Source organism: Balaenoptera musculus, chromosome 1 (genome assembly GCF_009873245.2).
Source record: "Balaenoptera musculus isolate JJ_BM4_2016_0621 chromosome 1, mBalMus1.pri.v3, whole genome shotgun sequence".
Taxonomy (NCBI): domain Eukaryota; kingdom Metazoa; phylum Chordata; class Mammalia; order Artiodactyla; family Balaenopteridae; genus Balaenoptera; species Balaenoptera musculus.
In genome coordinates this window covers 14,734,234-14,756,362 of record NC_045785.1, presented here as the reverse complement: position 1 = coordinate 14,756,362, position 22,129 = coordinate 14,734,234, and the positions used below count along the sequence as shown (strand labels likewise).

At 52.0% G+C, this 22,129-nt stretch overlaps 1 protein-coding gene and 1 pseudogene across 4 annotated transcripts in view; both read left to right on the top strand.

Annotated features, from left to right (window-relative positions):
* The window catches only part of CAPZB (capping actin protein of muscle Z-line subunit beta), a 138,630-nt gene that overhangs the window by 72,745 nt on the left and 43,756 nt on the right, over nucleotides 1-22,129 (top strand). The window lies entirely within an intron of this gene.
* Nucleotides 16,677-17,431, top strand: LOC118892265 (annotated as a pseudogene).

The following is a 22,129-nucleotide window of genomic DNA, read 5'->3' as shown; positions in this document are numbered from 1 at the left end:
AAACGTGGCGCTTTCTAATTACCTTCTAGGAGCGTCTCCTCCAGCTTGTCATGTTAAAGGTTCTGAGAAGTCCTGCAGTTAGCAAAGGAAAAGGGAGAAAAGAACCCGTTTTCATTTAACTCAGCATTTCTCTAGCTCACTTTCATGAAATCCACTTTGGAAAACACTGGTTTCCTGGAAAGGTTCATAACCTACATATCAGATGACCTGGATTCTAGATCCTTTTGGGCAGTGGTCCTAAGTGTGATGTTTAAATTTTCATAACTGGTAAAGTGTCACGGAAAGAAACATAGCTTTTCTTGTTGCTTTTTTCAAATAGAGAACTAATTCCTTCAATAGGAGAGAGAACACGCTGCGTACATTAAGCAAGTCTTATTGGAAGCCAGGAGGCCTGGGTTGTGGCCTTGGGTGCCACCAGCTTGCTCTGTGACCAGCAGGTCTCTCTGGGTCTCCGGCTCCTCCTCTGTGAAGTGAGGGCCGGATGGTCTCAGGCTCAGAATCTGAGTTCTGTTGCCTAGCACTAAAAGAACATCACCATGAATACCCTTGTGTCGATGTCACTACTTTCAGGATCCCCTTTTGCTGGCAGAAGAGGCATCTATTTCCCTTGGGTCTGTGAGAACATAACCTGCCCCGAAGGGTAACTCTGGGGAGAAAGGCGAGCAGGTGGGGCCCCTGGCACACACCCCTCCCCCGCCCCTCCGGTCAGACAGAGCGAGGCGGACCCGACTTGAATCCCTCCTCGGCTGCCTTCCAGCTTTGAGAGGCAGGTCACCTCGCCTCCCAGAGTTGCCTCCAGCACACAAGGTTGGCATAAGAAACCTGCGTTCCCGGGGCAGTTGTGAGGGCTTGGGAGTGCGTATGAAGTGCTAACGTGTGCAGGAAAGACAGGTGCTTAAAAAAATGCTCACTTATGCTTTTACTACCTTCACTGGCTTACTAGAACCTGTTTGCTAACCCCCGGGTTCTGCCTGCCTGGGGGCTGTGCCCTGACGTTCTGAGCAGCCTTCCTGGCTGTTTTCACAGGTGGGCACAGCCCCGGCTTTGACTTGCGTGTGGGTGGGGTGTTATGACCCAGCGCACGAGTGTAAGGACTTGATTGGTTTCACCTGGAAGGGAGGCGGTGACAGGACCCTCCACCGAGGCATTTTAGATGGGCTTGAACACCCGCCGCTCCCTCACCCGCCACCTTTCCTGAGTTCTCAAGTTGGGAGCCCTACACGGAAAGCTGGGAAACGCCATTGCCCGGCACCCCAAAGCCACCCCAGAGCCAGTGGAGCGGGCCAGAGTCAGACTGTGGCTGACGGGTTTCGTGACTAGTAACAAGGCCCGTCATTCCACAGAGGTGGGGGTAATCCGAGAGCACACTTCTTGGTCTGCCCTGGAGGGGCGTGGGCTCCCTGGATGGTGTGGGTCTCTTCCACTCCCCTTGCTCATTGCTTGGGCGGCCACTCTTCTCACTGCTCCAGGTAGTTGGATGGTCTTACGAGGTGGAGAGGGGTTTTAAGGTTGATCTCAATGTCCAAGGACAAGCCAGCTGACATTGTCACCTCCCAGGTCATTTGACCTCATGACCTTCACTCCAGCCATCCAGGGGTGCCACCCAGGTACCCACCTGTATATCATCCCGTACAGGCCAGCTGCGAGCTCTGAGTCCCCAGGATCCCTTTCTCTATTATCCAGTGTCGTGCTTTCTCATGCCTTCACTTGCGTTCACTTTACACTTGCACCTTGTCAAGACTGCTCATTTCTTGTCCCTGGCTTGAATCCCCGTCTCTAATTTTTATCCTCCTCCTCCCTGCTGCCAGTGTAACCCCCAGGCACCCCTTTTCTCCAGCTGGAGAACCCCCAAGTCCACACCTGAGGGTCTTTCACAGTCAACTGGCAGTGGTCCTCTATTCCATGGTTTTTGTTCCCTCTTGAGCCTCTCCTGAGTCTGCTTCTCGTGGTGGGGAAGATATTTTAGCATCTCACCTGCTCTTGCCTGTTCATACCCCCGATGCATGTGCTACCAGCCAAGGAGTGGAAGTTTCGGGGGGTGGGCTGGAAGCAGAGTGCCCGTTTATTTTGCACTCTCCTTCGAAACAGATTGGTTATTTAATGGTTCCCTTCTCCCCGTCCCCCCTCTCCCCCTTACCCCGCCATTTGCCAGGTTAAAGCAGCCTATTTTTGTATACTTGGAGATCAAGCTTCTGTAAAATTCTTGGTTAGGTGTTTTTAGGGCAACTCTTAGTCTGAGACCGGGTGGCCGACATGTCTGCTAAGGAGCAGTGGGATGTGATTCAGTTGAACGCCTTGCAGTCTGAAGCCCCAGCCAAACTCCGCTCTCATCTTCATCACATCTTAGCTGTGTGTCCTCGGAGCCTTGACTTCCCCGTCTAGGAGGTGGTGGGCCTGACGACCCTGACCTCGAAAACTAGAGATCGTGTATGTAAAGCTTTAGCATAGTACCTGGCTTAGAGGGGCTGCACGGAGTTCTGAGGTCGCATCAGATTTGCACAAGTGCAGTGTGGTCAGTGTGCAAATGAATAAAAACCGTGCTGGTCTCCTGGCTTTAATTGATAACCATCAGATGCCAGAGACTGTTCTAGACGCTTTATACATTTACCACAAGGTTAGTCTTCTATAGCCCCATTTTACAGATGAAGAAACTGAGAAACTTAATGAGTTGGTCAGAGCCTCACAGCTGATTAGTAAGTAGCAGCGTCAGGGTCCCCAGGCCCATCCAGTCAGAATCCTGCCCTTCTCCTGCCTGCTGGCTCTGCCCACAGCTCCCCCAGGAACAGCTTTCTCCTTGTCACTGCAGGTCACCAGCGGATGGCTGGCTCTGAATGCAGATATTGTCACAGTAATTAGCACCAGCAAGACGCTGTTCAGTCTTCAATAGAGTGTAGCTTTCCCCTTCCCACCTTGAAAGGGCGTCCTGTTCGGGCGTCCGTGGTTTAAGCCGAGATCCTGACGGAGACGGAAGCATCCACGGTGATGCTCACATGGTCCCCACCTCCAGGCAGCGGCTGCCACCACCCAGCGGCACCACCGTCACTGTTTTTGTTGTTGTTGGGGGATTGGAGGCGGGGGAGGCTTCCCGTTGCTCGCATAAAGGAGTACGAGCTTCTGAAAAGGTGCGGGTGAGGGGTGATTCCGCCCGCCTCCAGCTGTGGGTCAGTGGCCCGCATCGGGCCGGACACTTCTTAGTCATTAGTCGGACGCTTCACGGTTGCCCCTTTGCCACATCTGTTGCTGCCTTCCTGGGCCCGTCGCACTCACAATTAAGGTTGATTAGAGACCCTGTCAATCACAACATGCACAGAACCTGCCTGTGAGAGGCCTCACGAAGGGGCCGTCCAGCCTGTGGCCCCCCTTTGTACACGATTACCGACCAAACTCTGGATGTTTGGTGAGCAGAAGAGGTATGAATGGCACTTGTGACACTCCAGACTTTCGGGTGCTAGCGGGCCTGTTACCTTCTATGTAATCGAAACCTTCAAGCTAAGAGCAGAATTGATGTTAGAGATGGTGGTGGTAGGAGTTAGGTCAGATGGAGGCTTTGGAACAAGTATTTGACAGCAGGCTACTCAGAGGAGAGATTCGAAGCCAAATACAGAAGAGATTTAATTGTCGTTAATCTCCCTGTCCCCTCTTTCTGGAATGTACAGGCACACTTAATTACTGTTGACTGGAAGCTAAAATAACACTCTGGGTTCAGAACAGAACCCTTCAGGAGATTTGCCCCAGGCTGGAAATGATTATCCTTCACACGAGTGGGTTTTCCTCTCTTTCTGACTGTGTGTCGAAAGCAGTTGGGAGTAGGGATGTGCACCAGGCGATGTAAGTTGCTCACCTACTACTGCCTCCCCAGCATTTTCCTCCCTGTTTCACTGAGCTTCCTGTTTCTCAGCACTGTGTGTTAGGGAAGCCACATCTCCAAGTTGTGTCACGCAGCAGGGGTTGGCTTCGAGCACTTCCTGTTGATGGTGTGCTGTAATTTTGTATTATTAGCACCCAAGGGCCCTCTGGATTGGAAGCACCTGTGGGATGTAAGCATGCACGTCCGTATCTCCAGACCCTGCGCAGTGCCTGGCCATGTCGTCGATGCTAAATAAATATTAGTTAACCATCCAGTAAACCCGCCCATCCCCGAACTCTGCGAGGGGAGGGGGCATATTATGCTTCCTATGCTGCGTCATCTGAGGCGGAGAGATGCAGGGAGACAAAGATGCTGTGAAGCTGAGACGTAACGCAGGAGACCTCGGCCCCGCATGCCCAGGGCTGGTGGCCCTGGCAGGTGGCAGTACTCGGAAAGGCGGTAAATCATCTTGAGTCTTTAAGACCACGGGAGTCTGAGTTAGCGGCCTCTGGGTGTGCCCTGAATTATCCAGGTGACCTTGAGTAGGCGACTTCAGTTCTCTGTGCCTCAGTTTCCTCGTTTATACAAGGAAGCGAATGATGACTTTACCTCGTTCTCAAAGAGGGCAGCCGTGAGGACTGAGTAGCGTGGCTCAGGGGCTTGGGGCGGTGTCGGGTTGCAAGTGAGCGCTCAGTGTCAGTGCTAACTGCTGTGACAACGAAAAAGAAGATGCTGGCCAGCTCTCCTTGTGGCCTTGATGACAGCAGGTAGTGAGTGGAGAAGTTCAGTGACAGAGCAGCTTGAATCTTGGCCTTGCCCGTTAGAGCTCAGCTGTCCTTTTAAGGAGTGTGCCCCTTGTCAGGGTGGTCTGCTTTCCCCCTGGGCCCGGCCGCTGGGTGAGTGCTTCCTGATCAGGCTCTAGGAGATGCAGCCGGCTCCCCGCCGGGAAGGGGGCAGTGAGGCGGGCTCAGGCCTCCTCAGTCTTAACGCCAGTACCTCTAGTGCTTCACCTCGTGGGTCTCGACAGTGAAGGCGTTAGTAAGCAGGCGTGTGACGGCTGGGGGTCCAGGAGAGAGGCAGGCCCCAGCGGCGTTGGGTGCGGCTCAGATGGTTGGAGACCAAGGGAGACATGGTTCCATGTGCCCAAAGTGGTCACTTGGAAAGAGCGCGGCCCACCCCCATCCAGCCTGTCGGCGGAAGGTGTGTTTATCCTCATGTTAGAGCAGTCCAGTGAACACTCTCTTGCTGCTACCCCACCCTAGATCACTGGCTGCCCCTGCCAGCCTCTGGACCTCCGTGCCTATAGCCCCCACCTGCCCCAGCTCGCTTTCTGCAGCCAGAGTAGCCATTGCCCACGTGGTGCCGGTCATGACCCTCCGCGGCCCTTCACGGCTCCGCAGTGTCATCAGGGCCGAGCCCAGACAGGGGTCTGGGTTTGAGAACTCTTGATCGGGCCCCGTCCACCCCTCCTGCCTTCCCCACGACCCCTCTGCTCCAGCCATACTGACCTGCTCTAGGGTCTCCCAGAGGCCCCATGGCCTGTCTCGTTGGGTCTTTGTCCGTGCCATCCCCTTTACTGGGAACACATCTCACACCCACCCTACTTGTCTGGCAGCCCTCCGCTTGGGCCCCACTCCCCGCCCCCTCCCACCTCATCACCCGGCCACGGCGCTCACCTTTACTCTCGGCAGGAATGGCTTAATTATAGGAATCTGCCGCTGCCCACTCAGCTTTCTGAGGGCAGGGATCTCATGTCTGCTCTGTTCACCTTTGTATCTCCAGTGTGTGGCACGTGATGGACACTCAGGGAAGGCTTGTTGGAGCCCCTGCTGAGTGCTAGGGCCTGAGCCAAAGCCCTGGGGTCAGAGTGATAAGTGCAGTGAGATTTGTCTTCAGAGCGCGCACAGTCCTGGGCGGGAGGGGGAGCAGATACCCAGGTGGATCCACTACAAGGATTCCCATGAGAGGAGCACAGAGTTCTGTGGAAGCACCACCGAGGGGCACCAGGGAAGGCTCCTCGGAGTAGGTGGAGCCTGAGACAGCCTCACAGGGCGCTAGGAAGGGAACCAGCCAGGCCAAGACTGAGCAGGGACAGTGTGTTTCCGTCCCGATCACAGCCCGTGAACCGATGCCTGGTGAGCCGTGGGCGCTGGCTCAGGCCTTGTGGATCCCTTGCCAAAAAGCAGGTGACGGGCGCACACTCCAGTTGTGCTGAGGATCAGCTGTTGGTTGCTGCTCAGACTTTCTAGGTGGATGAGGGAGGGGACGGAGATCAATTGACTACCTGTAATTTCAAGATTAGGGCTGGGAAATGGGCCTTTTTCTTAGGTTACTCCACGTGCCCGTCTGCCTCTGGAAAAGCCCACCTCAGTCCTCTCCTGGGAAGCAGTGAGCTTGCTGGCCAAGTGCTTTATGGAGCTGCCAGTGCCACCGGCCTTATCTTGTCTGATCTCACAGAGACCTGGAACTTTCTGACTCCGATCAGTCAGGCGTTCTGTCAAGTCCGGGCGCCTCCTTTGCAGCTCTGGTCAGTAACAGCTGCTGCCCCTGAGGGAACCCAAAGTAAACTCCTGACTTTCCGTTTTTCCCTGAACTCTTAGATTTTGGTGGTGGAGAGGGGTGCAAAGTCTGGGCCTTTGTTCCTGATCCTTGTTACCCTTATAATTTAAGATTTGGTAACTCTTCTTGTGACTGCTGGGAATCCTCACACAGGGTATCCTCCAAAGTAGAGTTTAATTACCTGTGCCCCAGCGCTGCATTGAATGTCACCATGTCCCAAAAGAAGAGTATCAGCGCGGGTGTCGGCTATTTGGGGAAAACCATTGTTTCTGCTCCTGCCCCTTGGGAGTCCGAGTGTTCCATTTGGATGAGCAGGGGATATCATCTTTCCATTTTATTACAGATCATTTGCCCAAGTGCAGGATATTTAAGTCCACTGGAAATACTTGTGAGAGTGCTCTATAATACATGCAGAAATACAGTCCCTAGGTCTGGGCGGGGGGTGGGGGGTGCCCAGGGGTTAGTTTTCCCTTGAATCATGTTTTTGCCTTAAAAGTCCTTGACAGAAGAGCTTTCTTGCGTGCTGTCTGTGGGAAACACCCTTAGGAAGGAGAAAATCCAGCCTGTCTTCTCCCACGGCCCGGTGGTCCTCTTCTGTTGCTTTAAGGGATCACTGGGACCACTGAAAGGTGGCAGGGGACAAGACCACGTGCTTCCTTCTGGGTGAGAGTGTCAAGCAAATTGGAACTTGTTGATTACCCCATTGCTTTCCACATTCTTCCCATTCCGGAGACCACGGGGAGATTTGCCGATGCTCCACAGGCTTTGCAAATCTTTCCCTAATTAAAGGGCCTCCCAGCTGCGTGCATAGCTCTTCTGCCTCAAATCTCTGCCCTTTGGTGTTTGTGTTTAAAATTCCATCTTTCCGAAATGTTTGCCACTCAGCAAGTTCTCCTTGAAAGCCCCCACTCTTGTTTGAGGGAAGTTTTTTCCTTTTTGGCTTTTATTCTGCCTCTGTACAGGAAATTTAAGTCTCTTTGGAATTGCGTGCACAGATGCTCTTTGGTTATTTGTTGTTGTTAACCTCGTTGTCTGTATCTCACCACGGCACTGGGAGGTGGCAGCGGGTGCTGCTGGTGGCCATGCTGTTGTAACTTCTAGGTGGATGAGGACAAAAGAGCTTCGTCCTCCCGTGCTTCTGTTTAATGGGAGCCGTGCTGCAAGGCCAGGGAAGTACTTCAGAAGGAATCTGACCTAGGTGAGGATCGGGATGTGATGGCAGGAGGCTGAGCTCTCCCCAGGTGAAGAAGACACCTGGTCCTTGTCAGCTGGAGCCAGAGGCACAATTCATCAGAAATGCACAAAGACCCCTTCCTTGGCCTTGCCCTGATAGAATTCTCCAGTAGGAGGTCTGCCTAGCGCCTGCATTTCAGGAACTGTATGGCATCCTGTTGCTGGGGGGCTCAGAGAGCAGAGTTTTGTGAAATGCTCGGAGAGCTTCCATGAAGAGGTCTCTCTCTAAGTTAGATCCTGCCCTCTGGTTGATGAGAAATATGATACAAGTGAGTTGGAGAAAGATTCCAGTTCCCAGGACCAGAAGAGGCAGAAAGCGTTTCCTTTCTGAGGGCCGTCAGGAAGCCCTGTGCAGGCTGGCAGGCACTGGCCCTGGAGGAGGAGTGCCCAGGTCACACCCTTAGAGCGCGTCTAGTTTGGGAGACAGATTTAAACCCTTGAGCAGAGCGTGGCACACTCGGCCTGCTTTCCCCAACCTTTGCAGTCGGCCGAGAACAGGGTCCGTGAGGAGCAGCTGCGGGTCCTGCCGGCTCTGGGTTGAGGCCACCCAGCAGGAGCTTCAGATCAGTGAAGGGGACACTCAAGTTGATAAAGGTCTGTGCCATGGGGAGCAGGAAAAGCTGGGCTTCCCTTTAGGGAATAGGATTGGGGCAGGGGCCTCTGGGGGCAGGAGAGTACTCCTGGAAGAGAGAAGGGGGGTTGGTAATTTGGGTTTTACAAATAGAGAACTTTCCTAAGAATTTTAAATTTGAACTGGAGTTCAGGGGAGAAGCGCATGCAGTCACAAGCTTTTTTCTTCTTCCCCTGTCGTGGGTCATTCACGCCTGTGCATCTTGGAGACAGGCCCAGGGCTTAGTCAGTTTGGGGTCTCACCAAGTACCTTGCTCAGTAGACATTTTGTTTTAGGAAGAACATCACAAGCTTTTTTTTTTAGAATGTCACAAACTTTTGATGAGTTCATACAGCCATATCCTGGATGGTCGTAGAGATGATAAGTAAATAAACTAAGTTTTGCGCTATGAAACTTTGTAGGATCTTAACACTGAAATGAACCTTACTGGTCATCTAGTCTAGTGGTTTTCAGACATTTTAAAAATTAGTGGAGCCCTCTTTTCAAACTAAATCTTTTTTTTAATAAAGTTTTTCTTTTTTTGGCTGCGTTGGGCCTTCGTTGCTGCGTGCAGGCTTTCTCTAGTTGTGGCGAGCGGGGGCTACTCTTTGTTGCAGTGCGTGAGCTTCTCACTGCAGTGGCTTCTCTTGTTGCGGAGCACGGGCTTTAGGTGCGCGGACTTCAGTAGTTGTGGCACGTGAGCTCAGTAGTTGTGGCTTGCGGGCTCTAGAGCGCAGGCTGAGTAGTTGTGGCGCACGGGCTTAGTTGCTCCGCGGCATGTGGGATCTTCCCGGACCAGGGCTCGAACCCGTGTACCCTGCATTGGCAGGCGGATTCTTAACCACTGCGCCACCAGGGAAGCCCCAAATTAAATCTTATAGCAAACTTGAATGGATCGTGTTGGGCCCAGACTTCCCCTCTTACTCTTTTACCACCTTGAGCCCCACCAAGTGCCTCTCCTCTGCCTTGGAGAACCATGACATCCATCTTGTTCAGTTTGGGTCCATTTTATTTTATTTTTTTAAAGATTTTTTTGTTGTGGACCATTTTTTTTTTTAATAGATATTTACTGGAGTATAATTGCTTCACAGTACTGTGTTAGTTTCTGTTGCACAACAAAGCTAATCAGCCATATGCATACACATGTCCCCATATCCCCTCCCTCTTGAGCCTCCCTCCCACCCTCCCTATCCCACCCTCTCTAGGTCATCGCAAAGCACCGAGCTGATCTCCCTGTGCTATGCTGCTGCTTCCCACCAGCCAACTACTTTGCATTCAGTAGTGTATATATGTCGATGCTACTCTCACTTCACCCCAGCTTCCCCCTCCCACCCCGTTTCCTCAAGTCCATTTTCTGTGTCTCCTTCTTTATTCCTGCCCGGCAACTAGGTTCATCAGTACCATTTTGTTGTGGTTTTTTTTGGACTCCATATATATGCGTTAGCATACGGTATTTGTTTTTCTCTTTCTGACTTACTTCACTCTGTATGACAGACTCTAGGTCCATCTACCTCACTGCAAATAACTCAATTTCGTTTCTTTTTATGGCTGAGTAATATTCCATTGCATATATGTGCCACATCTTTATCCATTCATCTGTTGATGGGCATTTAGGTTGGTTCCGTGTCCTGGCTATTGTAAATAGTGCTGCAGTGAACATTGTGGTACGTGTCTCTTTTTGAATTATGGTTTTCTCAAGGTATATGCCCAGTAGTGGGATTGCTGGGTCGTATGGTAGTTCTATTTTTAGTTTTTTAAGGAACCGCCATACCGTTTTCCATGGTGGTTGTATCAATTTACATTCTGCTGTGGACCATTTTTAAAGTCTTTATTGAATTCTTTACAATAATTGCTTCTGTTTTGTGTTTTGGTTTTTTGACCCCGAGGCATGTGGGATCTTAGCTCCCCGACCAAGGATCGAACCCACACCCCATGCATTGGAAGGCTAAGTCTTAACCGCTGGACTGCCGGGGAAGTCCCTGGTCCATTTTATTTTTTTATTTTTATTTTTTTTTAATTTATTTATTTATTTATTTATTTATTTATTTTTGGCTGTGTTGGGTCTTCGTTTCTGTGCGAGGGCTTTCTCTAGTTGCGGCGAGCGGGGGCCTCTGACTATCGTGGCCTCTCTTGTTGTGGAGCACAGGCTCCAGACGCGCAGGCTCAGTAGTTGTGGCTCACGGGCCTAGTTGCTCCGCGGCACATGGGATCTTCCCAGACCAGGGCTCGAACCCGTGTCCCCTGCATTGGCAGGCAGATTCTCAACCACTGCGCCACCAGGGAAGCCCCCTGGTCCATTTTAGAGATGAGGAAACTGAGGACCAGGGCAGCTACGGCTCATCTGGTGATCTAGCCCCACTTCACTGAAGACCCACCTCTGGCTTCCAGGCTGGTGATGCATCCCTACCATGTGCTGCATTAATTTATTCTCATTTAGAAAGCTCTGGGTTGTAAGGGTCAATAACCAGATAGATACAAGAGTGAAGAGAAAGATAACCCTGCCCCTGGTTCCTGATGCCCGGGGTCACTTTTTACTAACCTAAAACTTAGGTCATGTAACATATTCTTATCTGCTGGAAACCCCAATTAATTTTTTTGTATTTGCATTGAACTTACAGTTCCCTGGAATATGCCTATGCTCTCTGCCTAGAATATTCTCTCAATTCACCTTTTTTTTTTATTATATGCAATAGAGATAAAATTGTGATTATGTAGATACAATTCACGTACTATAAAATTCACCCTTTTAAAGCGTGCAGGGGCTTTTCAGCATCTTCACAGAGTTGTGTGGCCGTCAGTGTTCAGCGTTCCACGCTGCACTCCTTTGACCAGATGGGCACTCCTGCCTCTCAGTCCCGCCGGCTTCTCTGTGACCTCTTCTGCCACAGACGTGCTTCAGTTTTTATAACTGAGCTCAGATGTTAGCTCCTCAAGACATGTACCCCGGCCTCCCCTGCTCCTCTTCCCCTCCAGAGAAACTCTGGGCAACCCCCCTCTTTTCCATAGCATCCAGTACTTCCCCGGTCCAGAGCACAGAGCACGCTGGGGCTTCACTTGTGCCCCGCTCTCTCCTATGAGACTTTGAGGATGGGGACACTGTATTTAATCCTTCATAACGTTAGGTAGATTTTATCTGGAGGATTTGGGTTTTACTTCCTAATGAGCCAAAGTGGAGAAACAGAGGAGCTCTTGATCCGGGAAGACACAGACAGCGAAGGGGAGACATCCATTACTCCTGAGCGGATCTGACTGTTTCCCCAATAGGAAGAGTTGCAGATTTTTCTTTGGCCGTGCGTGGTCATTTTCTCTGGCTGACTTGGTGAAGTTAAAACAAAACCTTCATGAGACATCCATCCAGTGGAAAGAATCCAGTGTGAAACGTTGTGGCCAGCCAGCCAGGATGATTTTTGTGCTACGGCGGAAAGAAAAGCCACCGACTTGCTCTGGGTATCCCTCACATAACGTGGCACATCCGTGCTGGCCCCCACCCCCGCTCAGACACACGTGCTCGCACGGCGTGAGCGGTTCCACTTGAAGGGGACCGGCGGCATCACTGGGTTCTGGTGGACTGTTGCGCTGTCTGGGTTGTTTACAAGTCTGTGGTCTTGAGAGTTTGGAGAGAACGTATGGTGGAAGGAACCAGGACTGTGGCATGTGACTCAGTGGTTGCGTGGCTCTGAGCCTCGGCTGCTGCCTCACAAGGTCCTTGGCCTCCCCGGGTGGCACTGAGGAGTCCTGGGGTGGGATTGCGTGGGTTTCCTTGAATTCTGGCTCTGCCACCTGCGACCTGTGTGACCTCAGCCAAGTTATTATACTGAACCTCCCTGTGCCTCAGTGTCCTCATCTGTAAATTATGAGAACTCGGCATAAATTGGGATAACAGTAGCACCACTGCTTCGTACAGGGTTGCCATGATGATAAAATGAGGACCTGTGTTCCGTGCTTAGAAGAGTGTCTCATGCATAGCAGGCACTTAAAAAAAAAAAAAATCTTTGCTGTTGTTAGGATCATTGCTTTAATAATACTAATAACACTAAAACGGTAATACTAAAACAGATGGACCCTCTGTCCGGCCCGTGAAGTTACATTGTCTTTGCAAAAAGACCATGTGATAAGTGAGTTGTTTTAATGTATTTTTCCCTGGTCTTTTTCCCAGAAAGGTTTGAGGTGATTTGTAAGAATGCACCCAATGCAATAATGCTTTAACACAGCCTGAGAAAGCAGGACCGCAGGCCGTTCGGGAAGAGATCTACACTCTGTCCACACATGCCTTCCTCGCACAGGGGAGGCTATGGGCCCAGCTTCAGGAGGCGCCTGTGTGGAGTGTGAGGGGCAAGGGCCGGCCCCACAGGTCCTCGCAAGGTGGTGGTCCACACCCCAGGGAAGGTGCAGGAGCTCAAGTCTGCATCCGCCTTGGGAGGCCCTTGGTCACAGTGATGCGGTGCTGCCCCAGGTCATCACCCTCTCACTGTCGCCCCCACCCACCCACCCAGCTGATCCCTAGTCCAGCTCTAGGAGAGGTGCTGAAGAACACTGGGGGGTGCTTCCCGCTGAGACAAGACATGGGCTTCAAAAGATCAGAGCTCCACCTGAGTGGCCCTCCTTTTCCACAATTCAACCACGGTCCCACCGGCATTTAGGAAGCCCAGCCAGCCTTACGCTAAGCCCAGGGCCGTCCAGACATCTCATCCCTGCCCTGAGGAAAGACACCCCATCCCGAATCCGTGTGGCCTGGGACCCAGTCTCATATAGAGCGGCAGGGGCGTAGCCCGTAGATGAGGGGCATTGCCTTCGCTAAGGAAGCCTTGGGCATGCGTAGAAGAGGACCTTGAAGGATAACTGGGGGTCACTAGGTAGCACCGGGAGAAGGACAGGCGATCCTGGTGGAGAGACTGTCAGGATTTCGGCTGGAGGGGTGGCTGAGGGGCTCGCGGGAGAGATGTGGGGCTGCGGCGGGAGGCTGGGCCCAGGCCAGGTCAGGGAGCTTCCCGCCCGCGGCCGTCCAGGCCGAGGCCGTTGGCTGCCCCGTGTGCAGCAGCTCCTGAAACCAGCCTGGTGGCTGTGCGAAGCCCTCAGGAGCCAGTGCACGTAACTTAGACCCAGTGAGTTTTCTGCCTCTGGCTTCTTAAAGGTGCTTGTGTATCGTGCCCTATCCCTCGGGGGCCAGCCTTTCATTAAGAGGAGTGGGTGGCTTAGAAAGACCCCAGCTTCTCTCAGCGCAGACACAGGTGATGCGGTCGCTCCCGGCCAGGGAACAGTTAATTTAATTAGGCTCCAAGCACCTGGTTCGTCCCCTTCCGGAAGCTTAGGGTTACATGTGGACAACAGGAGCCTTGTGTGTGCCCCTGGATGACCCACATGTAGTGATTGCAATTTCCCCTTTCAGTTTGTCTTCTCTTTGTCCTGCCCCCTCCTGACCCTTCTTCAGAAAAGGCTTCTGGCTTCTTACTCCAGCCTGCAAGCTTCTAGAAGGCAAAGCTTTGGGGTATGAATGGCTGAAACCCAGCCCAGGAAGTTTGCCTTTGTTTATTATTTATCTCTGGGGTGGTTTGGGGCACCTGCCTAAGAAAAGAGCGGCGGGAGGCTTATTGTTTCTTGAGAAAGCTCTTTGTTGTTAATGGCACATGAAAAATTGATTTCTAGGCAGAATAAAACGTGTTGATCAGAAACGCTTTCCTAATGTTGGCAGCTTCCCATGTGTTAGACCCTCAGCGATGAGACCCGGCTGGCAGTGTGTGACTCTCAGGAGCCCGTGCCAGTGGCCCGAATCGGAGGGGCACGGTTCGCACACGTTATGATGTTGCCAGAATTGGGAGATTGCTTCCTACACTTGTCGTGGACATTTAACAGTGTTCTCCTTAAAAGCGCATTTTATAATTCGCAATCTTCAAGTGAAGGAAGCGGTCTGAACTTGTACTTAAAGAATATTGTTCTCAGAGTCCAATGATAGCTTAATTAGAAGAGAGGCCGGATCTGAAACACGAGGAGGGCCGGCGGCCCTGGGGTCAGGCTGTGCTGGGTGGTGGCGCTGGCAGTGGCGCGGGCCCCTGCCCACAGCGCAGGAGTCGGGGTGGGCGGGCAGGGACCGTGCAGACCCCGAGTTCCCCCCGATTCTCTTCCTTTTTCACCCCCTCTCCTCGGGGCCCCACTGGAAGGGGGAGTGGGAGCGGGAGCCCCTCGCCTTGCCGGCCCAGCGGGGCCTGTGCTCTGGAATCGCTGGGTCAGAGTCTGGAACTCAGAGTCCAGTTCTGCCCTGCCCCCACCTAGCCGCCTGTGTGAGGCGCTTCCCTGCACTTGGGTTTTCCCGTCCGCACGGTGGGGAGGGTGGGGTCCTGCAGGGTGAGCAAGGTTCCCTGGGCTCCCCCTCTGCTTCCTCAGGCAAACCCTCTGAGTGGGTTTACAGGGCGGGGTGAGGTGTCCCCAGTGCGGGGCACCCACACTCGGAGAGGCGTTACATCAGTTCACTTGGAAACTCTGCTTCCAGGGCCCAAGGTGTTTCTGGTGACAACTAAGGTCCTGGTGACAACTAAGGTCCTGGTAACAGAGCTGCCGCTGGGCTGGGACTTCCCTGGTGGTCCATTGGCTAAGACTTCGTGCTCCCAGTGCAGGGGGCCCGGGTTCCGTCTCTGGTCAGGGAACTAGATCCCCCGTGCCACAACTAAAGATCCCACATGCCACAACTAAAGATCCCGCATGCCGCAACTAAAGATCCTGCACGCTGCAACTAAGACCCGGCACAGCCAAATAAATAAATATTTAAAAAAAAAAAAAAGTTGCTGCTGGGCAATCGTGGGGAGGACTTTGTTTCCTCCACCCTGATCAGGGGGGTGGGGCTTGGGGGGGGTGTCCTTCATCTCCCATAGGCTCCGGAGGCCGCCTGGGCCCACGTTCACGGATGGGTCCTCAAGTGCATCCTTCTTAAACCTGGGAGTCTGGGGAGGAGGTGGGAGGGAGGCTTTAAGAAGTTTTATGAAAAACAGTTTGCCGGGGCTTGCCATCACATTTAAAGGGACCCACAGGCACTGCTCCACCTGGCCGAGGACTCCAGCGCACAGATGCTTCTCTCTTCTACTCTCCTCGGGGTGGGGGCGGGGGGAGCCTGGGGCCGGCTCTTCAGTCCCATCACAGTGCCTCTCCTTTCCTCCACTCACGTGTCAGCTCCGTCCACCTCCTAGACCACCGAATCCCTGCAGTCCCCCTCCCATCCCCATCAGGTCCGCGTCACAGCCCTCGCCACTCTCAGGATGGCTCCTCGTGCCTTGTCTGTTTCCAGCGACTGGAGCGTGCTTTGGGAGAGCAGGGCCGTGCCCGTGCATCTCGTCTGCCGCTGAATCCATGGCAGGTGCCTGGGGTGGGCACTCAGGATCTACTGAGGTAGGTGTTGTAGCCCCCAGTTCTGAGGTTTAGGAAGGTTACACTCAGCCAGAAAGTGGCAGACCAAGGATTCGAACTTGTGTTTGATTTTGAGTTTGGTGTTTTCCAGAATGCCACCCTGTAGGTTGTGTTTCTGACACAGGCATGTGTGTCATTGAAAGCACTCTCCTTATTTTCTTTTTTAATTTTTATTAGAGAAAAGTGGGGAAGGTTTGGGGCCTTGGAAAAAATAAAAGGAACAGATTGTAAGCAGAGACCTCTGCTGGCCACGGGGAGGGAGCCCTGGCATCCTGATACTTTGCTGTCTGCCGGGAAGTGGGGCCAGCCAGCACTCTGCCCAGCCGTGGTTTCAACAACGTTACTCATCTGAGTGTGCGACCCAGCGAACACGGTCTGTTTTCGATTCTTATCTCTCTGGTGGCGGGCTCTCAGCCAGCGGGCAGATCAAAAGACGGAATGTGTTCATTTGGCCATTTTTTTAAAAAACCGAGGTACAAGGGTGCATTTCTTAAAGACGAGGGCGCCGTGGATTAGATTATCCATGGAGTTGAACTGGTCTGGCTTTTGTGCTTTTTTAAGGGTTCATCTCAAGTTTCTTTTTCTGGTTGAACAATTTTTTTCAACATTAATAACTAATGGAGAAGGGGAAGAGGCAAAGTAGAACCATATGGCGGCCCAAACACAAACCTCACTTGTGGCCGGAAACTTCTGATTTGTATCTCTTTTCATGTGATAAGCTGTTGGGCTAGATAGTAGAAAAGGATTCAGTTTGAGGCAACAGCAAGAGTGAATGTAATTTTTATTTAGTTATTTTGTATAGCTTTTTAAAAAATTTATTTATCTGGCTGCGTCGGGTCTTCGTTGCGGCGTGTGGGATCTTTAGTTGTGGTGTGCGGGACCTTTAGTTGCGGCATATGAACTCTTAGCTGCAGCATGCAGGATCTAGTTCCCCGACCAGGGATCGAACCCGGGCCCCCAGCATTGGGAGTGCAGAGTCTTAGCCACTGGACCACCAGGGAAGTGGAAGTCCCTGTAATTTTTATTTTTTTAACCCAGATATACTGTATGTCACATGTCTTTTCTTAGACATTGGCTAGTAGCTGTGTGACTTGGGGCAAGTTACTTCTCTAAGGCCCTATTTTGCCACCACCCCCCCTTTATTTATTTGGCCGCACCATGCGGCATGTGGGATCTTAGTTCCCCGACCAGAGGTTGAACCCGTGCCCCCTGCAGTGGAAGCGCGGAGCCCTAACCACTGGACCACCAGGGAATTCCCTCGCCCTTCTTTAAAATAGGGACAGTAATCATATCTATATGCAGGGCTGTTCTGAGGATTAAAGGAGGCGATGCAGGCTCTTTTCTCCCTGGCTGCTTGAAGATCAGCCACCGTCATGAACAGCACAGTAACTATCCGGACCAGGAAGTTCATGACCACCTGACTACTTCAGCGGGAACAAGTGGTCACTGATGTCCTTCATCCTGGGAAGGCAACAGTACCTAAGACAGAAATTTGGGGAACACTAGCCAAAATGTACAAGACCACACCAAACGTCATCTTTGTGTTTGGGTTCAGAACCCATTTTGGTGAGGGCAAGACAACTGGCCTTGGCATGATTTACGGTTCCTTGGGTCACGCGAAGAAGGATGAGCCCAAACACAGGCTTGCAAGACATGGCCTGTACGAGAAGACCTCAAGAAAGCAGCGAAAGGAACGCACGAGCAGAATAAAGACGGTCATGGGGGCTGCAAAGGCCAGTTTGGTGCTGGCAAAAAGAAGTCAGCTGGAGATGGGACAGCAGAAGGAGTAAAGATTCTGCGGTGTTTGTGCAGATTTTTCGTGAGAGAATTAATAAACTAAGGCCTTTTACATGAAAAAATTAATAAATAAAAAAATCAAGGCGGCGACGCAGGTAGAGTTTACGTAGTGCAGCGCCTGGCACCCCCGCCCCCTCCTGGTGTCCGTCTCTTTATTCTCGGTATCGTTAAGGGGTCACCTGAGGCAGTAGCTCGTCGCGTGCTAGCCTCTCTCCTGCCTTCTACCTTCTGGATTTTTTCCTCTCCCTGCCCTACTTCGCTTTATTCCTGTTTCACCCGATCTTTCCTGTGGCCCCGTGGGCGCTCGTCAGGCAGGTGGGGGTGCCGGTGGTGAAGGGCGAGGCGGTTCCTGCTCCCTGGGGTGTGGCCACAGAGTGGCAGTGGAGAGACCGACGGAGGCGTGAACTTCACCACCAGAACAATGATGGGAACGCTGTCTTGGCCAATGCAACGTTGTTTATTATTCCACGTCACTTGGAATTAGGTTTAAATCCCCCCAACAGCTTGGATTGGTCTGACACCTTTGGTGTTAAATGAACATTCCTTACAAAGGCTGTTAAGCAGGTCAGATGGGCAGTTTGGACAGAAACCGTCCAGCCCTCGGGTGGTCGACACCAACCACATGTTCTCGCCAGAGGCCCTTCTTGGGTCCCGAGGCAGCAGAGCCTATGACACTCACACCCTGAAGTGAACTCCCGGCTTTGTTTGGACCTGTCCTTTCATTTAAATTGCTGTGCAAACTTGTGATCCATGAGACTTAATGTGATCTCTTCCACTGTTCCAAGCATTTGACATGACTAGGAGGTGGGGTGGGGTTGGGTCTGTACTGTGACCCTAAATCACAGGATTGATACCCACTTACACCAACACGCCAGAGCACCCACCAGTGTACGAGTCACTGGCCTGGGTCTGGAGGACCGGCCTCCGCGGGCACCGAGTCAGCGCTCAGTGAAGAGTGTTAAGTCTCGAGGAAGGAGTAACCTGATAGTTGAGGCCAGTGTTAGAACAGCCGTCCCCAGAGCATTTAGGATTCAGTTGATACCATCGTCACTGCAGGAATTCCAAAGAAGGTGACATCTTGATAAGGAAGTTGGAGTTACGGCTGGGCCCTGAAGGGTGGTAGGGTTTAAGACTATATGGGGATAGGTTGCCAGATTTAACAAACAATATATGTCGTGTGTAAACTGGAGACATACTAAAACATTATTCATTATGTGTCTGAAATGCAAATTTAACTGGCCAATGCATTATTTTATCCAGCAGCCCTAAGTGGAGAGGATTTTTAAGTGGAAGAACGCATGTGCAAACTCGCATGTCTAGAAGCACTGAGTAGGACAGTGTGGTGGTTTGAGAGGGTTCATGCAGAAGCGCAGGGGTGGGAAGGGGTGGGGTGGGGTGGGAGTGAGACGAATTGGTGGTGGTGCCAGATCATGACTAACGCACCCTTGGCAGCTGCTCTGGTACGAATCTGCGAGCACACCGTGTAGTCCACACTTCTCGTTCCACATGACGACAATAATGTGATTTTTACAGAGCATTTTATCTTTGATCAAAGAAACAGGACTGGTGGAGGGAAACAGAATACAAGGATATGGCCCAACTTGGGAGTTTATCCAAAAGGCGAAAATTGTACCTGCTGGGGTGGAGAATCATCCAGCCATATCACAACCAGGTGCTTTTCGTGGTGGGGCAAGTCATCCGTCATTCATGAGCTCTCTGGGTTTTTCTGTGCACAGCCGTAGCTTTGTGAGCTACAGTTCAGATGTATGTTTTCCTTAGGTTGGTTAGAACCTGGCCGTAGATCTTGAAAAGTCCAGGCACAGATCTTCAAGGGTGGCTGGATCTGGGCGCTCAGGGACTATCTCCACGGCCCTGCAGTGCTCAGAAATGCAGGGAGGTACCCTCCCAATGCCTGCTGCAGCCCAGGCCCTGCACCCCCAGCCCAGCTGCCCTGGCAGAAAGGAGGTGAGCCGTGTGTCCCTCCATCGCCCCTGGAGAAGACTCTTCCCTGCGTATGCCAGGGGCTGAGGCCCTCTCGTTGCCCATGGCTGGTGGTGGAGTAGAGATCAGCCTTGCCCAACCATATGGAGTGAGGAGCTTTGCGACCAGAAGAACAGGAAAGGAGGCTGGGCAGGCAACAGGAGTGGCCATTGATGACAGCTGGTACCACGGATCCACCCCTTGCGCTGCTGCCTTAATCTGCGTTGTCTGTGCTTCGAAGGACATGCGTTACAAAGTGGGGTGTGGAGGGGGGGTGGAGTCCCTCCTGCTCCTTTATGCTGGCCTTGAAAGTACCCAGATCTACTTGGACAGGTAGGGAGGGCTGGATCCCATTTTCTAGAAAAGTGGCTGCCACATTTTTTGATTTCACAGGCCAGAGACATTTAAAAGAGAAGAGGAGGAATAGTTTATTGGTTGTGAACCTTTAGAACAAAAACAAAACCTATCGTTTCATCAAGTTACAGACACCTTAACAAAAACAACCCAAAAAGGGGGCATTCTCAAAGGATGAATACGTTTAACCATATGAAGAACCTAATAGTGCCTTGATTAGAGGCTTTCTTTACCTGAATTATTTGCACTGAAGCAGTGCCATTACATACATTACATTACAGTGGCCCAGCAGCCATCTGTGTCTGATGCAGCTGACCTGCTGTGTTTCCCAGATGAACAACCTCGGGCCCAGCCCAGGTCTCCGTGGCTAGTTAACAGCTGAGCAGGGGCTCGAACCCAGGTCTCTGAGTTCTCAGTCTCGCACTGCCGCTGTGCTCCTTGGGGTCATATAGTAACACAGACGCCAGGACTTTCACTAAAACTCCCGCTCTGTCTGTCTGCTGCTCTGGAACCACATCACAGGTCATATTCCTGGTTGGAGCCACGGTGAAATTGTCATTGGTATCCATCAAAGTTTAGTTCTTGACTACACACTCTTTGGGTGAAGATCCTTGCTACACACCAATTTATTAAGTTAAAAATAAAGCCGATTGGCATTTGGGAGGCTCCGTATTGTAAAACTCCTCCCTTCCTCCTTCCGACATACGTCAAGCACTTGCTCTGTGTCAGGCACTGCCCTGGGCACTGAGGATTCAGCGGTGAACAGGATCAAAGCCCTCGCCCTGGTAAAACCTACGTTCTAGGGAGAGAGACATGACCACAAATAATTAAAAAATCATTTCAGTTAGTATAAGTGCTGGGAAGAAATTATTGAAATACTTTCGATCCGTGGATTAGTCTCTTGGATAGGAGTGAAGTCAAGCCTGTTTTATACTAAATCCCATTATCTTATAAGCTTCTTCTGTTGGGGGACTTAGCCACCCGCAACAGGACTGGCAGGAGAGGGGCAGCATGGCTCTGGGCAGAACTGGATCTCAGTGGTGCATTTTCATCCAGTGCCTGGGGCAGTACAGCAAATTCAGGTGCAGCCTAGGCTGGGGCTGCTGTCTAGGCCGGAGCTGCCGTCCAGGCTGGAGCTGCGGGCTGAGAATGACAGGCAGCAGTGGTGTTGGGGACCGAGGGGAAGCAGGGGCCTCAGTGCGTCGGTTCCTCATGTGCACGCGTTGCCCCGCACTGGACGCTTTGCTGGGTACTGAATGCATCATCGTCACATGCAATCCCCAACCGGGTTGGTTTTTCTTATCCCCACTCTACAGGTGAGGAAATGCAACTTGGTAGGGAAATAAAGTGACTTGCCCCAGGGCAGGAGGCCAGTGAGTCGTAGAGTCAGGAAGTCTCACTTCAGAGCGTGTTTGCTTGGTCTTTACTATACTCCAGGATAAATTAGGCCAGTAGTGTCAGGGCCCCAGCCAGTTAGAATGGGGTTCTAGGCAAAAGTCAGGGCCCAACAGGTAAGCCAAGGAATCAGCCCCAACAGAATAGTGATGGCAGGGAAAGGCTGTAACGTGATAGGCGGGCACATAGGTGCCCAGGGCCCTTGCACTTGGCCAACGACAGGAAAGCAAGGCCACTTCAAATCCCAGCTGCCTTGGGTGGAAGCTGTTAAAATCTTCCTTGCCTTGATCTGGACTTTTTTTTCCAGGTGAAGGGTTCCATAGCTGAACAGGGGTTGGGTGCGAGGGGGTCATTTCCCAGCAGAGTGTGCCTTTGGCGTGTGCTCTTCTTCCTCTCAGCTGTCCGTTAAACCAGAGTTCCGGTCAGAGGGGGAGACTTCTCTCTCTACTGCTTTCTTCTTGTGTGGGCGTTGGGCAACCTCACGACTCCGGGCCTCAGTTCTCTAATCTGTAAAACGGGGAAAATAACTGCTTCACAAGATGAATGTGAGCTTCCGGTAGACAGTATGCCATCTGTAAAGGGCCCAGCATAGTGCATGATACGTGGCAGAGGCTTGGTATTCTCAGCACCAAACTAACTGAAAACAGCCCCATTTTGTTTGTATGTCTTTCTACTTGGGGAGGTGAGTACACAGATGGGTGTTGCATCCAGAAGGAGTTCTGAAATAAGCACGTTGTAGACAGGGGTTAATGGTGTGTGTGTCTCAGGGGGCTGGCTGCCCGGTGCTGCTCAGCGTATGAGAAACGGCTGTGAGTCACCAGGAAGGTCACCATCTCACAGGTGTGCCAGACGGCACCTTCCAGGCGGAGTTCGGAGGCACCCCACCATCAGCAGAGATGCCTCGAGAAGCCCATGGAGGCTGGTGGTTTCCGAGGTGGCTGTGGCCCCATCCGTGCCTCTCT